Source organism: Vanellus vanellus, assembly GCF_965231255.1.
Source record: "Vanellus vanellus genome assembly, chromosome: 7".
NCBI lineage: Eukaryota > Metazoa > Chordata > Aves > Charadriiformes > Charadriidae > Vanellus > Vanellus vanellus.
This window is the reverse complement of record NC_138912.1, coordinates 17,234,330-17,251,057: the sequence shown is the minus strand read 5'-3', so window position 1 is coordinate 17,251,057 and position 16,728 is coordinate 17,234,330. Positions and strand designations below refer to the sequence as shown.

The window sequence follows — 16,728 nt, the reverse complement described above, 5'->3', positions numbered from 1 at the left end:
TTATTTACTTTGAAAGGGGAAGACAGGATGGAGTGAATGCATCCAAAGTTTCTATGAAAATTGGCTTGGGGACTTCGAATTTTTATTTTATGACCTTGAAACAAAGAGGAATGTCACCTAAGACAACATTCAAAAGCATACCTTTTACGGATTTATAATGAGAACTTCTATTATAAGCTGGTGAAACAGAACACTTTGGTAAGCAACAGGCAAGGAAAAGGACCTGAAAGGACTGGTTAATCACAGGATGACTCAGAGCCACTATGATTTACCAATAAAAAAAAAGACAAATACAGTTCAGAACATACAAGATGACACATTTCCATGGAAATACTCTGATTTTAAAGGCTTAATCAGAAACATACTACATTATTTTGATCAACTGGACTCAGGAAAAATCGGTCTAGAATAGAATGGGTGTAGAGGGTGGTTAATAGGGTCACCATTAGAATGAATAATTTGTTTCACAAGTGCAGCAAAAGGAAAGAAGAGGCTGTGCCTCCTGTCTTTAAAAATATCAGAGGAAGAGCATCTAGGGAGGAAGAGCCATGTGAGCAAATAGCCAGCATGAGCACAAGGATAAATAGGACATTGGTCAAGAGCAAAAATGCAGACTTAAAAGTATGAAAATGTGTCCTAGCCTTTGTAACAGAGAGGAGAGGATAGCTTTCAAAGATTATGGACACACACAAAAAAATTACCTACTCTTAAGAGAGTATTTGAAAACTTTATGACAGAATTACGCAATGCAGTTTACGAAGTTTTGGGTTATTTCTCTGTTTTACAAGAAATGTCTAAAATTCCTTTGAGAACTGATGAATCCCCTGAATAAAGGAATTCCTGAACTTCCTACTTCTACTTACACCCCAGGTATACAGTTAGTGGAGATTGTAAAAATCTCACCAAGAAGAAAAATAGTTTCAAAAACTACACAGTCACAGTAGATTCAAGTGACTCACATCTGCAATAAAAGAACATTGAGCATGGAAATAATATTACCATTGTTTGGAGAAACAAACAAACAAAAAAATCTGCACACATGTAAGAGCTGCAGACAGTCAGCAAACATGAAAACCGAGCCACTTATTTAATGTAAACACCTATTTTAGAAATCTTAAAATAAATGTCTAAAAATAGAACAATTAAACACAGATCTCACGTGGAATAGTAAACATTGAAGAGACAGGCTTATTTATATTACTTATCTTCCTACTGTTTGTCCTTAAAATTGAAGAGATCTTTAAGACTGAAGTTACAAGAGCTCAGTCCCCTATACCGCGTGATGGTCAGGACAGCAATATCCGTCACAGATAACCATTAACTCTTGATGCTCAGATGACCATCCCTTAATATAGAATCACATAAAACCCCCAATCACTACACTGCCATTCATAAACAAGAATCCCAGATTTACTCTATCTGAAATAGAATAGAAAATGAAGATATTCTTCCTTTCTGGTAGCATCAGTAGTAGCACAAGTGGGTAACCTTGTGGCTCTGAATAAAAGACAAAATCCTTTCTTTACACTGTTGGATCGGCTAGCAATCTCCCGTGCACTCAGACTGCTCCCTCAGGCAGGGCCATAATACTTAATTCCAATATTGTGGTGACTTCAAAGGAAGTCTTTGAAGCAGCTCAAGTATCAGTTGAAACAGGTGATTCTGCAAAAGCCTCAGAAAACAATGAATCCACAGACAACCTCAAAAAAGCAAGGATCAAGAACAACATTAGTAAATAATTTACTGCTGTTGATTTGTTAGTGTAATTTTTGGGTATTCCAAAATTCCACATCAGAATTTTCATTTTAAAATTTCCATGTTTTACCCAAGTTTTCACCTTTTATGGTAATGTATCTTTTACTCAAATGTTGACAACAGAAAAAAACACTCTAAAGCACAACAAAAATCAATAATGAGGGAACATCATTATATCAACTGAATTTTATTTAAGAACCACAATATCATTTTTTTTTATAATGCCAATGAATAGTTTTTATATTGAATTTAAATTAAATTTTAATTTTAAGGAACTTTTTAGATTTTTCAGACAGCACTATGTGACTGTCAATTCAGGGTTTCTTATCGCAAGTCAAGCAGAGTCCGCAACAGACTTGCCATAATGCAGAAAGTTATGCCAGAGAATGCATAAAGTTGGTCTTCCTGGGAATGTCAGAGTTCTTAAGGGTGGCTTATGAGTTTTCAACTGGAATTTAAAGTTTTTTTTGGAGGGGAAGATCCTCAAAGTATTAAAGGATTTTGACACAGCCCAAAATTCACGCTGTAACTTTCCGTTGTTTTCCTCTGGACCTACAGAGACTCACTGCAGCTTCATTTTTAAAAAGGATGGCTTCTGGCAGTGCGCTTTACAGGAAGACTCACCCTCTTAGGAGTTTGGTTCACTGGGCCCTTCAGGGATGCATTAGCTCCTAGAAATACTACATTTTCCTCTGAGCAGCCTGGGATGAAGGAATATTTTTCCTTTTTATTTAGAAGCTCAGCTCATTTTCAGGCATTAAATATGCGAGATGTTTCTGGAAAGATGATAAGCATATTTGATTTTTTCATTACATTGATGAGACTGTGGTTTTAATTGTTGCAGATGCACTCAGAGGATGGGATGGGCATATGCTAAATTGTTAGAATTTTTAAATATAAAGTCACAATAAATAATCTCATGAGCTGTCTAGGTGGAACATTCAGCTGCATAATTACAAAGCTATCACCATGGATCTTAGGAAGGGCATCATAATTATACAGAATACCTAACTAACCAAATACTTTTTACAGCTCATTGACCACTGAATTTAATTATGTGTAAGTATTACCACTTTAAAAGAAGGAATCATGTGAATTCTAACTTCGGTATACTGACATATATGAGGTCTTTTTGCCATGACTACCTTTAATTTATTTTTTTGGACAAGGTGAATTGTGTTAATGTAGGCTTCATAGCAGTCTTACTTTCTGCATCGTCCATAGCTTAGTAATCACCATACATAAGAAACCATTAGGAATGGGAACTCAGACAAAGTCTTAACAAACATTTTTCTAAAGTTGGAGAAAGATAATGTGATTTAAAGGAGAAGGGATACTAGGTGGCTTATACTCATAAGAAAAAACACTCTGTACTAAACAAAATTCATATGCATTTTAATAGAGTGCAGTACATACAATTATGGATTTTATGATTTTTCTAAGGTCTTAGATAATTTGTGCATATCTATTTATTGAATATGAGTACACAGTGATGCAACCATTAGGTAATACAGTAATTCAAAATGACTGAATATTGCAACTATTTAATCATACTAGATGATAGGATTTCTAATTTCACTGATGAAGTGTTCACACTTAGTTAAGCTAGATAAATATAGAGTTCATTTAGTAACATAAGTGGGAATGTAGTGAAAAAGATTAATTCAGAAATTTTTAATAAGCTATTTTGATATAATTTTCCTGAGGCAAAGTGAGCTTCTACAATGCATATCATGTATAGAAGTCCAAGTATTAAGTGGTTTTCTGCTGCTGCCTTTTCATAAAGATGACTGCAATGAAATGCTGACATTGCTGCTCGATGACTACTGAAACATTGCCCCTGTCTGACAATGGAGAAAAGCTGAAACTGCTGAAAATAACTTTAGAGATCTGGGTCTTTTAGGAAGTGAATTTAGAATTGCACACCATGAAACGACTCAATATTCTCCAGATTTTGAATGATTTGGATATTATCCTCAGGAATGATGTCTATTGCCTGTAGCCATTAAACAATACAGACCCGGCATTACTCACGCAAGCCATAACCCGGGCAAGGCACACATTTCTACAAGAGGATGTGAGATCACTACATTCCTTTGCTTTGCTATATACGATTAAGTATTTGCAAAAGAAAAGTGGTAAGATTACCTTTTCTTTAGTTTACATATGCAAAATCACACTTTCCTTCACTCTATTGCACGATACATCTTCACTATCCTCACAACAGTCAAGAAAATACACCTTCTCAGGAGGAGCAAATATGTATTCTTCCCCCTTTCTGTTCCCAAACTCAGTCTTCCTTTTCAAAAAACTGATATATTTTAGTCTCCAACTTGCCAAAAATATAATCTGCTTTCTGAATTTCAGTCATTCAGTCAATTTATTAGCTTCTACAATACAGGCAGAAAGCATGTGTCGTAAGAATAAACGTAAGAACAGTGAGTAAAGTGAGTATAGTTACACCGGCAAGAGAGAGGTTCTGAGTCACAGAAGTGTATTCACATTTGGATGAAAGTACCCAAGGTCTCCAGACCCCTGAGATACATGGTTGTAAAGTGGATTTATCTCAATGATGGCAAGTGACATTTAAAGAGAATTCTTATAATTGAGAAGTTGACGATGCAGGAGAAGACAGGCACTCCACTACTGCTAGTGCCTCTACCTCTTAGTAGCTGCTGCTCCCCAAAGCTGCCACACAAAATCACGTACCCTGCTCCATGAGTCTTGCCCACATTTTCAGGATTCTGAAATCCTGACACAAAAGACAAGATAATGAGCTCAGTATGATGATCACAGAATCACAGAATCACAGAATTATCAGAGTTGGAAGGGACCTCTAGAGATCATCTAGTCCAACTCTCCTGCTAAAGCAGGATTGCCTAGAGCACATTTCTCAGGACTGCATCCAGGCGGGTCTTGAAAATCTCCAGGGAAGGGGACTCCTTGATGAAATGGTAAAGTCAGAATTTCACCTTTAAAGTTCAGTTCTGGCCGAATGCCGTGCTGAACACTTAGAGCAAAACCAAACAGATCGAGTATATATGTTTGTGTGTGAAATAAGAGATCATAGATATTAAAGGGATTTATCCAAGGCTACATTTACATGAGCTAACTATCAGGAGTAGTGGATCCAAATTTGTGCCACAGTGGTGATGTGAGCCTTTGTTTCTGTTTTAATTTCTTGACAACTGGACAGAAAAGGAATGGAGGAAACGGGTCCATCTGGAAGGTAAATTGTCAATTCGTTAAGAGTAGTACCCTTTTCCAAGCCATTCTGGTTTGGGGTTATAAATATAAAAGGGATATTGTCCGAAGAATAGTATATTCCCCCATTCCTTCTCAAAAAGAAAGAGTATGAGTTGTTCTTGCAAGTAATATATTTGCTGATATGTTTTCACCAACAATCTAGAGTCATGAGGAAGCTTTGAAAATAAAACATTGTGGGATGCATGCATAAGAACATTGTATGTACAGTTCATGTGAAAATCTGTTGTGTTGGACCTTCAGTTCAGCCAGAAAGCATTCAGAGCCAAACAGAACACTTACCTCCAGCTGAATCACATGTACTCCCATTGTCCTTATCGTAGATTACTAGTTTATCTGGACAGACTCCTTAGCCCAGAATACATCTGTTCTAACAAGCGCTTAGGGACAATCTATCTTAATTCATTCTACTAAGTTTTTCTAAGGGATTTGTTACAGAGTTATGTGAACATCAAAAATATTTGCTAGTATTATCCACAGTAAAATCCAATAACAACCACAGTAGAAGTGAGGTCTGAGTGAACCTTCCATCAGACCATGTCTCTACCAATCTAGTGATCACTTTATACACTCCTGTCAGTTGAAGAAGGTTGGAAGAAATCTAACTCTTAACATTTCACAGATGCTTAGAAACCACCTAGGCATGTGTGCAAATTTTTCTTTGTTACTGCAAAATTAGTCACTTGACATAGTCAAGTTAAGCATTTCATTTCTAAAAGCTGATTGAATTAAAATCTTAATCCTCTGGTCAAATCAAGTTTTGTAGCTCAGCTGCTGACGTTCTCCCGATCAAGATTTTAAAATACTAACATACATTCTTGTCATCGGTCACCACTACATGAAAATTCATTGTTTATATCGGTGCCAAAAGATCTCACTTGAGACTTCTTAAACAGTGCACGAACCCAGCTGAGGTCTGAACTAACCCGAGGAGAACATCCCCTCATTCCCATTCAGTGACTGTTGAGAATGATGATTCCTAATTTAATACAAAAGATTTCTAATACAATAGATTCCTTCAAATACTCAGATAGGTGCTAACCTAGCTAAAGTTAGATGGGATGAAACTCGTATAGTAATAAATGAAGACTGAGAACTAAGAACTTACATCAGTCTTCTCTCCCCATTTCTCAGCTCAAGCAAAAGGGGTTAGCAACGCTCTTCTTAATTCTTCCAAATGCGGAGCTGCTTTCCATTTGCAATGTACTTACTACAGGAGCGGATGGGGAAGCACAGCCTTTTCGTTTTGCTCATGGCTTTTGAATTAATACAAGTTTTCAAGTTATTAGTGCTGCAGGGCCTGTACACTGAAAAAGCAACAGCAACATGTTCAGTAAAAAGAGCGGTCTATATGCCATGAAGTGTTCGCTTTTTAAAATCTTGTAAATTAGTTATATAAGCAGCAAATTTGCAATTTAATCAGTAGAAAATGAATTGTTTTACATTGTTATATGTAAGCGTTCACAACGGTTTGAATATTTTTGGTCGTCTTCTCGTGCTCTACTGATTTTCTAATCTTTTTCAGTAAAGGTCAATTCTTCTGGCATCAGTATATTTAATGTATTCACAAATTTGTACCAAAGGCCTTTATTCTAAAGGGCTTCATTTTATCAGTCAGACACATCAATAATGTGTATAATTCAGACTTTCTCAAGGGCTTCCAGTGCTAAATTTGACTGATTTCAAGTGTGTTATCATTCTTGCTGAATCACTTCCAGTCTCCTATTAAACTGATATGCTTTTATTTTACACAGTAGCAATGTTCATTTTCCAACATAAAAACTTAATAGGTTTACCATTTCACTATCTTTTTCTTCTGGGCTCCCCAGTTTTACTTTCTGCCTTAAATAGGATGGGAGTACTTCACTGAATTCTGCACATGCATTTCTGGACTCTTACTAGTGCTACTGCCAGATGCTGATATGAGCACCTGAGTGTATGAATTAATTATTTAGGAGTGAGGATCTGAAAGAAACGTGCTCAAGGAGGGAAAGGGAAAGAAAATCAATACAGAAAAAAATTGAGTCTCTCATGCCAACTGAAGGACTAACATCATGTACAAAATTAATAACTGACATGATTAGCTGAAAGACAGTGTATTTGAGAAAAACTGGCAAAGCCCCAAATTGTCTATCTCAGCAACAAGGAAGACTTAGGCTTTTTTTATCATCAGGAATTCTGAGTCCTGGAAGCTCTATATATCTACAGTGATATGAAAACCCAGCTGCCAAGGGCACAGACTCTACTAAAAAGTGTATTCCCATTTTTCTCCGATTATTGTGTAACATAAGGAAGAAGTATTTTTATAGCAAGTATGAGGGCACAGATTAGTCTAGAAAAGACTAATTTAGCAAACTAACGAATGGACTTTGATCCTACTTCCCCAACAGCACTTTAGACTTATTGTGCTTTGTTTCTTTCACACAGGACAAGGCACCTGAAAAGCAAAGATCTCTTGAAAACAGCTCAACTTTTACAAAATGAAATACCTTCAGTTAATGTCCTACTTTCTTCCATACATAAACACAAAAATAAAAACTGATTGGCCACTTTATGTTCTTCTGTGATTCTAAATTTTTATATTCCCACATTTCTTCAATAGATCTACATTAAAATGCAGTGACATTCATAAGAAAACAAAAATGTATTCACTAGTTATAAATATCTTACAGTCCGTCTCTTAATTTTATCACCTTGTTGGGGCTCTTTGAGGGACACACCAAAACCATATTCTCTGTATAGCTTTGAGAACCTCTAGCTTTTCAGATTTTTTTTATGTCTCTGTTCAGAAGCAATAAGCCAAAAATGATGCATTCTGCATGTCTGAACAGCATTTTCTTGCTTTGTAACCTTGACATAGAGAATGCAAGATACTTGTACTTGCTAAGCCATGGTCTATTCAGCATCATTGTGTTAGCATTACTCACCAAGTGGAATTAAAAACTGCACTACAGTTACCATGACAACCAGCTGTCTCCCACATACAGCATCAGTTTGAATTTGTGCAGACCATTCTAACAATGATTTAAGTCAACAAATTCCGTTTTACCCTAAGGAAAAAATCTGGTTTAAGAACAAATAAATATTTTCAGTTTCATGATATTACTTAGCTCAATACATTAATTCCAAGTACGACTTGAGATCTTCAGAGAGCTGCAGTGACTTTTCTTAAAAAGCAAAGGTGAATGGTAATCTTCTGGTCAACATACAGTTGAGAACCATTAAATTTCTTGACTCAATGGACATGTAACAAGCATATGGAGAAGAAAAGGCATAAAATTCACAGAAGAGTTTCTGGGGAAAATCCATTAGAAAATTTATTTAATAATTTTATAAAATCTACATTTGAATCATGCTGTTAATTACCTTGGATAGTATCAATAACATCATCAGTGTATGTTCACTCTTGACAGCAGTATACGTGTAATCCATGTTCATCCAAAAGTACCAGACAGCAACTATCCATTGGGAAAATAACTGGAAACTTGAAACTTTCTGGGCCGGAGAATTCTAACATAAGTTTCTTTACTAGTAAACTTGCAGGGTTTTTGTTTTTAATAATCAATTTACATGCAAAGAGAAGGCCCAGTTGCTTTTGAAATGCATGATCTATAAAGGAGAGAGGGAAGAGGAGTATATCAAATTTGTATCATATTTACAACGTCTGGTGAAACATCATACAACTGCACATCTGGTCATCAGTATGAAGCAGTCACCTGGCAGTTTACAGATGCTTTTGATCACCGAGCATGCTTTCAGTAGAGAATGGTCAGTTTTGATTGTCATTGCACAAACACATAATGGCAATGACGGCCAGGTCTGCTTGCAGAACAGTAGGATGTATTGTTGTGAGGAAAGGGAAAACAAGAACCTCCATAACAATATAAAAAATACATATTAATTGTGCATTTGTATATTGAGTGTGGGGAGAGAGGGGAAAGTAAATGCTGAAAAAAGGATGGTTAAGCTATTAAAATGTAATTTATGGTCAAACTAAAGGTAATAAAGTAATAACAGTATTTTTTAATGTAAGAAACTATAAAAATTCAAAGCCAGAAAACTTAAATAGAGTCTATATTTACTAAAGAAACTGCTAAAGTTACATACTGGAGTAAGCACATATTAATCATAGAATCATAGAATTGCTGAGGTTGGAAGGGACCTTTAAGATCTTCAAGTCCAACCATTAACCTACCCTGACAAAACCACTTCTAAACCATGTCCCCAAGTACCACACCTATGCTCTTTTTAAACACCTCCAGAGATGGCGAATCCACCACCGCCCTAGGCAGCCTATTCCAATGTTTAATAACCCTTTCAGTGAAAAAACATTTCCTAATATCCAATCTAAACCTCCCCTGACATAACTTGAACCCATTTCCTCTCGTCCTATCACTTGTCACCAGGGAGAAGAGGTCAGCCCCCACCTCTCTACAACCTCCTTTCAGGTACTTGTAGAGGGTGATAAGATCTCCCCTCAGATACATTCCACTAATTTTTCTGGAAGCAAGTGCCACAACTAAACCTTACTGCAGATTTCCCTTTTGGTATATGGTATAGCACTTGTTGCATCACAGAACTTAAAACATGTCAGAAAAGAAAACAGGACAAATAAGTGTAACGCATTTCAAATCAAAACATTCCGAGGCTATAAGGAATCTGATGCTATTATAAGTAGTTTTAGTCTGTAATTAAGAGTTATTGAATCCTAACCCTGAGGAAAATACATAATAATAAAAACTTTTAGCTTGAATATAATACTTCCAGTTTTAAATAATTTTATTTAGGTGGGAATGCTGGTCAGAGGACAAAGACAGAAAAATAAGTATAATCATAGAATCATATCTAAAAGATTGAGGAAGGAAGCAGCACAGAAATGCATTCAGTCCTGGATGACTGTGGACACATTTGTTATCAGTGACAGGCAATGTGAAATCAAGCACAAACCGAAATCAAACCTTTCTTAAGGTTACACTAAACTGAACTGACAGGAACACTACATGCAAGAAAGAAAAAGAAATGGATTTCTATATAACACTTCGATCTTCAACAATAGCAGTGCATAATGTTTGAACGTAAAAAGAGAAGAAATCAAGGCAGAAAAGAGGTAGAAAGCATGAGAAGGAATAAAATATAACCCGGGGCTTCAAATCCACAAACCCAAACAGGAACGAATTTTTTGCCTGCAAAAAGGCTGCACAGTCAAAGGTAAATGACAATGGGAAAACAAATACGATTGTTACTGGAATTTAACAGATCTGTAACAATCCATTAACTCCTAGATTGAGCTGCAATGTAATATCATAAAATAAAATACAAATTAAAAATAAATCAAGATGACAATATAAGCAGATGTGAATCATTTTGCCCTGAGGCTGAGTCTACGCCTTTGTGTCAAAGATGCCTTAATGGGGTTAAAGTAGCATTGCTGACAATTAATGGATGTTTTCTCATTACATTTCAAAAAAGTATTGACGGCACCATTAAAAAAAAAAGAAAGATTATTTATTCTAAAGTCAGGGAAAAGGTCTTTCAGACAGCAATTTAAAAAACAGAAAAAAAAAAAATAGTCTCACCACTGCGGTTGTCTAAAATAGGACTCACCAAAATTTTTGAATAAGCTTGCCAGATCCATGCTTCTTGAGTACAGTAGACTTATGGGTGCATCTGTATTAACATTTTAGTTCAGATTTGGAACACTGGTCTGATATTCAGGTATTATTTTCATCCTATCACATTCATATCTGAACGCCAATTTTCAGACAAATTTCCTGATGGGATCTCTATTGCCACGCATTCACAAAGTACTCTAACAGTGCACAATGTGGATCGTGTTTGGATGAAACAGTCACAAAATGTAACTGATGAGTTACATGGGGCCAGACTAGAGCTAATCTGGAACAAACACCCTCAAATACATAAAATGTTGATGTTGGATTCTCAGTACCACCTGTCTTGCTCCATAGATTTGCACCTATTATATTGCTCTACTTACATAAGTGGGATTAAAAAATTCTCACTTGTAAATATCTTCTTCCCTTCTTCAACTCTGGGCTCTCCTGGTTTTCTTCCTCTTAAAGGTAATTGATAACTGTCTTCTCCTAAGCCTCAAAACCAGCTAAAATGAAGGCCTTGCTTTTCCCTACACCATAACCCTCCTTTTTTTGTCCTTCTTTCTGAAACTGTGGATAGCTCTGCAATCCCCACAATCACTTCAACCTCCACATACAACAGCTAGAACACCTATAGACGCATCATTATGGCTTATAACTGGTAATCTCACCTTGTAGGGAAGTTCTAGATTTGTTTCTGAGGCCCAAATGACCTCCAGCTAACCCAAAAGCTGAAGAGACTTGTGATGACTTGAGTTTTTGTCTTCACTCTGTTCCCACTACTAATGTTCTGGCAGTTTCAGCAAGCAGAGATTTGAATAACCCTCCTATCTAGAGAGGGTGGCATTGCCTCTCAGAATATAAATATTCTAACAAAAATATATCACTATTTCCGTTGCTGATTATCCACTGAAGGTAGCTGGCGCATCTCAATTCTACTGTCAGTCTCATAGTCCTTAAAAACACTAACCTTTTAAATGTTTTAAAGTATGTATTTATTTGGTCACATTTTAATCTTATCCTGCAATATATTTTCATCTGAAGCAAGGGAATGGCAATAATTTAAAAATGCACATTTTGAAAGACATTGTGATGTCTGGCTAGCTCATGGATTGAATCAATGAACTGAGTAAAAAAAATAATATTTATTTTATTCTGACCAGTTAGCCTCTTTTCAGATATACATAAGGGAATTGATAGGTTTTCAATTGGCACTTCCACTCATACAGTGAAAATAAGATTTTTCTGTTATGGAGATAATCAAATAGGATATTTTTAAGACTTGGCTGACTGAAGCAATTAAGCCAATTCAAACTTTGTGTTTTAGATAGGTGAGTACATAATGAACTGAGAGTTCCTGACAGAAGTCCATAATTGTCTAAGGTGGAGAGAAGTGGACAGTAAAATTGAGTCTGCAGGCAAGAGTTGTTCTATTTACCAATTTGAATATCTAAAGCAAAACTTTTGCATTTATTATCTGCTAATTTCACAGATGGTCTAGAACAGAAAGTTCTAAGGGGCTATAAAGAGGTTTAAAATGTGTGGTTTTTTTTTACTTAGGCTTCTATATCCTTTTTTCATGCACGATTTTAAGAACAGGTGTCAGAATTTGTCCCTTTTTCAGAGGCTTAATCAGTCTTTACAGCCTAATATTGTACACAGTGCTCTTCTGCTACTTAACACACTTACTAATATTTCTGTTGGTTATGGTTAACATAAAATCCCCACCATGAAAACAATTGTTTCAGGACAGCCCAGAGGCAGTTGCGCATAGCTCGATGTCTTGCAGTGATCCTCTCCAAATAAAGGTGCTGCAGCAAATGAGGATGAATGAGGAATTCCATCCATTGCTCATTTTTCTCAAATATATTTTCTCTTTTTCTACCGCTGAAATAACGTCAGACATATCTGCAATACTATAGCTGTGCACTCAGGTTTTAATTCTGAAGCACTAAAAAGCATTACTATCTAAGACTTTTACTTTTTATGAAAGAAGGAGAGAAAGTCTCAACCCAGTGAAAACATAATTTTATGAAATCTATGGTCTGATTATCCAATGGGGCAAGCACCCACCATTGCACTTCTGCAATGACCCTTTGCAAATCAAACATCTATCTACCAGGCAACAAACTAATATTTTAGACTTCTAAGACTGCATCATGGAGTTCAGGCCTACAGAATTTACACAACAGTGTGCTTCTCATTAATGTAATTACTTTATTATTCTGAGTTATTTAATTCTATTTCTTGAAAAAGATTCATCTCTCCACATTCTTCAGTATAGACATGAATAATATTATTGTATTTCTACTTAGATTGATTTCCATAATCGTAAGTGCATAGGTACAATTTATACTAATATTTATAATTCCATGGTGCTTATTACAATAATTTTGACAACTGCATTAAACTTCATGCTTTCTTTTCAGACACTATTGCTTCCTTGGAAACAAGTCAATGAATAAAACAATTGGTTATGAAGCTAACATAGCATTATTTAACAATAGATTCCTCCTGAAATTAAAAAAAAATGAAAAATGTTACAGGTAAAGCCCTACTCTATCTCTTTAAAATTCATATTGGTAAACATTTGTATAAAATAGCATATTGAGTATAAAATTGAAAGTTAAACAATAAAAAAAAATCTGGAAAGAGCCATTTTTTTGATTGCAAAATAATTTCTTAAGATAGCTGAAAAATTACTTTTTCATACACTCAATTTAAAAAGCAACAAAGATCCTGCATATAGAAGGCATGTGCAATATACATATTGCAGTAACTTGATACCCTGCTGAAAACGTACCATCAGCTTAAGTCAAATCATATAGCTGGATTTGCACCAAGCAAAAGCTTCAGCTAGATCTAACTCTGGCAGAGTCTGATTCACAAAGAAACCTTAATTTTGCAGTTTGCGGTATAGCACACATCCTTTCTGTTGGGTGTGAAGGAGAGTTAGCGATTTCACACTGTGAACTTTAATTATCACTTGCCTGTATATGCCTTGTGGAAACAAAATCATCTAACAAAACGATCAGAATGCAGTTAATATTTGCCCATTGTTTTAGAGAAAGAGAAACCAGAACATACTAATAAATGGCACCTATACAACATTAACAGTTCAATAAAGAATGTGGCAGATCATCAGCCACTGAAATCTGCACTGCTATGCTAATTTACAGCAGTTAAGGATTTACTGCAGTCTCTTTTCTGCTTCTTAGTGAACAGTTTGTAAAAATATTGCATGATTTCAAATCCAGACTCTCTATTTTCACTTGCTGTAATTTTCAGCAACAAGTAGGATCGCTTATCCTAAACATTAAGGGTCTTTCCTACTTAATCAATGAGCAACTTCCACCGGTATTGAAAGAGGCAGATGCACTCGGTGTAGGCCAAAGTTTGTGTAACATAGAATCACTTATTGTTGACAACCAAATTTCTTTACTTTGGCAAAACAGTGATGGAGAGGATGGCTACATGGATTATGACAGGCTAGAGAACAGATTTATTATATATGTTTCAATCCAGAAGAACCTCCAGTGTGCATCCTTTTGCTCGCATGGTAAATGACCGATTGATTTTCTCGTCTCCATTCAGCAGTAAATAACCTCACATATACTGCAAGGTAAGCCAGACATCCAGAAAGTCACGGTTTTGAGCAGATGCTTGTGTTTACCTCATAGTAACCAGTTGTCAGAGTCCCACCACGAGCAGTTGAAACAAAGCAGGAATGTAGGCTTCCTCTCAGTACTGCAATGGGGTACAAAATGTCTCTGATAGGAAATAAACTTGCCTTTGAAATATTTTTTCCACAGATCTAAAAGGGTTGTAATTGATACCCTCATTGGCTCTGCTAGCCTGTAAACTGTCATTACATCAATTCTTTGCAGATCACACCAATGCACGTCCAGTTCTACAGAGGTTCAGTCCCTTTCGTAAGCTCGCTAAGCCCCTGTCCTTTAGCTCCCACAAACTAATCAGCCGAAATTCATTAAAAAAAGCCCCACACTTTGAGTTAAATGGGAAGCTAAACCCCACAATTTTCAAGTCCTTTTTTAAAACCTATGATCCAGACAACAAACTATATAGTCTACTAGCCCTTTAACAATGGACCGGTTAAAAGGGAAAACTGCTCCTATACTTAATATATTGTCTTACAGTGTTCTGATTTTCTGGAAATATGGATAAAAGGATCATCATTCTCATAGGAATACACAATATTGAAGCTCATGGGGTAGATGTCAGAGAAGAATTTTGCCCACTGCTCTGTTAGAGTATTTAATGTGTTGCATGGAGGATTATATGACAAAAGATAAAAGAGAGGGATCGCCTCTAAGGAAACACTATGGTCTACTTCATCGGTAATGGATAGCTCAGAAATGAGCTATCCAAATGTTACAAGGCAGTCCAGTAATATAATGATTTGAAACTAGTGCATACACAACCAAAATGGAACTATAAAACGGTTCACACAATTGCCTGGGATATTTTACCAGCCATAACCACCACAGAGGTGATTAAAGCTTTAATTGTTTGTTGGCCCAACAGTGCATAAAGTCCCCGAAGTTCCTTTCACTATACTATGTTTCAAGAATTAGAAGTAAACTGCCATAGCATAATTTTTTACAGATTTTACACATTTAGTACAGTCTTGATAACTGACTAGCTAATTTCAGCTATAAATTATGAGTATTTGAAATGAAATTCCACTAAGAAAAGAAAAAGGACTGCTAAAATGGCATTGTTTTAATCAACAGCTTGACTTTTAATCATGTTTATTCAAGATGCAATTTCTTTGTTTGGCGCCAAGCCGTTATTTCTGATTCTGTATTTTCATCAGCCCCGATATAAGACAGCAAAAGACAAAGCAAAATGGCTTCTGCCTCTCCTTGTGCATCACCAGACTTGTACAGTGGTGTAAAAACAGATGAAACTACAAAAAACCCATTTAAGACAGCAGTGTCAGTAGTGGCCTAATCTGTGCTGTTAAAAAAATTAGGTTTTGATTTAAATATACAAAATCATACTTTAAAGTACTTCACAATCGGTAATGGCTTAGTCCAGAAAAAAGTTTAATCATTGGCACGGATTGAAAGTGCTGTACAAGAACACATTAACTAGTCCTTATTTTATAAGGAATAGCTAACATCTCTGAAGACTGGGATGACTTAAAACAACAGAACTGGAAAATGGACACCCAGAAGACAGAAGCCAAACTAGGCGAAGTTCATAGAGAAAAGGAGAGCCAGGAATAGACAAAGTATATTCAATTATATTCTTTTGCTGAATTAATTTTGGTCTTGTCCCCCATATCTCTTCCATCTGTCTGCTGCACTCAGTGATAGGTTCTATAACTGATATACAGCATGCTGTTTTTATAGCTGCCAGCAAAGATGGTGATTATAGTGTGCACAATTATCTTAAATCTCAAATCCAAGATTTAGCATGACTAAATTTTGCTTTAAATGTTAACTACATTATTGTCTTTCTTTTTAACTACATCAAACATTTTTACAGGTCTGCAGCTTAGGGATAATGCTACTTTGGCATAAAGAATATCACAACTATTTCTCTTCCTTGTCTTATGTTTGTGTGGTGCATTTAAGGTCTAACAAATTTATATAATGACAGATTTTACTAAAAGAATCATAGGAGAAGAAATTCTGGCTACACTGAAGTGCACACGAATTTTACTTTGACTTCAGCGAGACTAGTATTTCATCCATTCCTCTTATGTTTCTCAAGGTTTAAGAATACCATTGCATAGTTAGCTTTCTTCTAATCTGGGTCCAAACCCAGATACTTCATGTTTCAAATTTTAGTTATCAGTGAAAACATGTATTTATTGTGTTCAATGATAATTTGGTATGAAGGTATAGGGAAATCATTCATTGTACGTAAAATAAAAATACTTATTCTGAAGATGTCTGAATGCCTTTGTCTTTATTGAGGGTCTGATGGTAAACTTGAGCTATCTCCACCTCAAGACTGTTTCAATCTATTGCACAATTTATTATAGGCTACAAATGGGTTTTAGGTCTGATATACACATGAAAAAACAGAGATTTTTACAGCAGTTACAAATAAGTAGACTGTGCCT

The 16,728-nt window shown here is 35.8% G+C and overlaps 1 protein-coding gene across 1 annotated transcript in view; it reads right to left on the bottom strand.

Annotated features, from left to right (window-relative positions):
* Window positions 1–16,728, bottom strand: part of LOC309674401 (adhesion G protein-coupled receptor A3-like) — a gene marked incomplete at its 5' end in the record, with an annotated part of 285,537 nt that overhangs the window by 58,553 nt on the left and 210,256 nt on the right. The gene's annotated exons all lie outside the window — the stretch shown is intronic.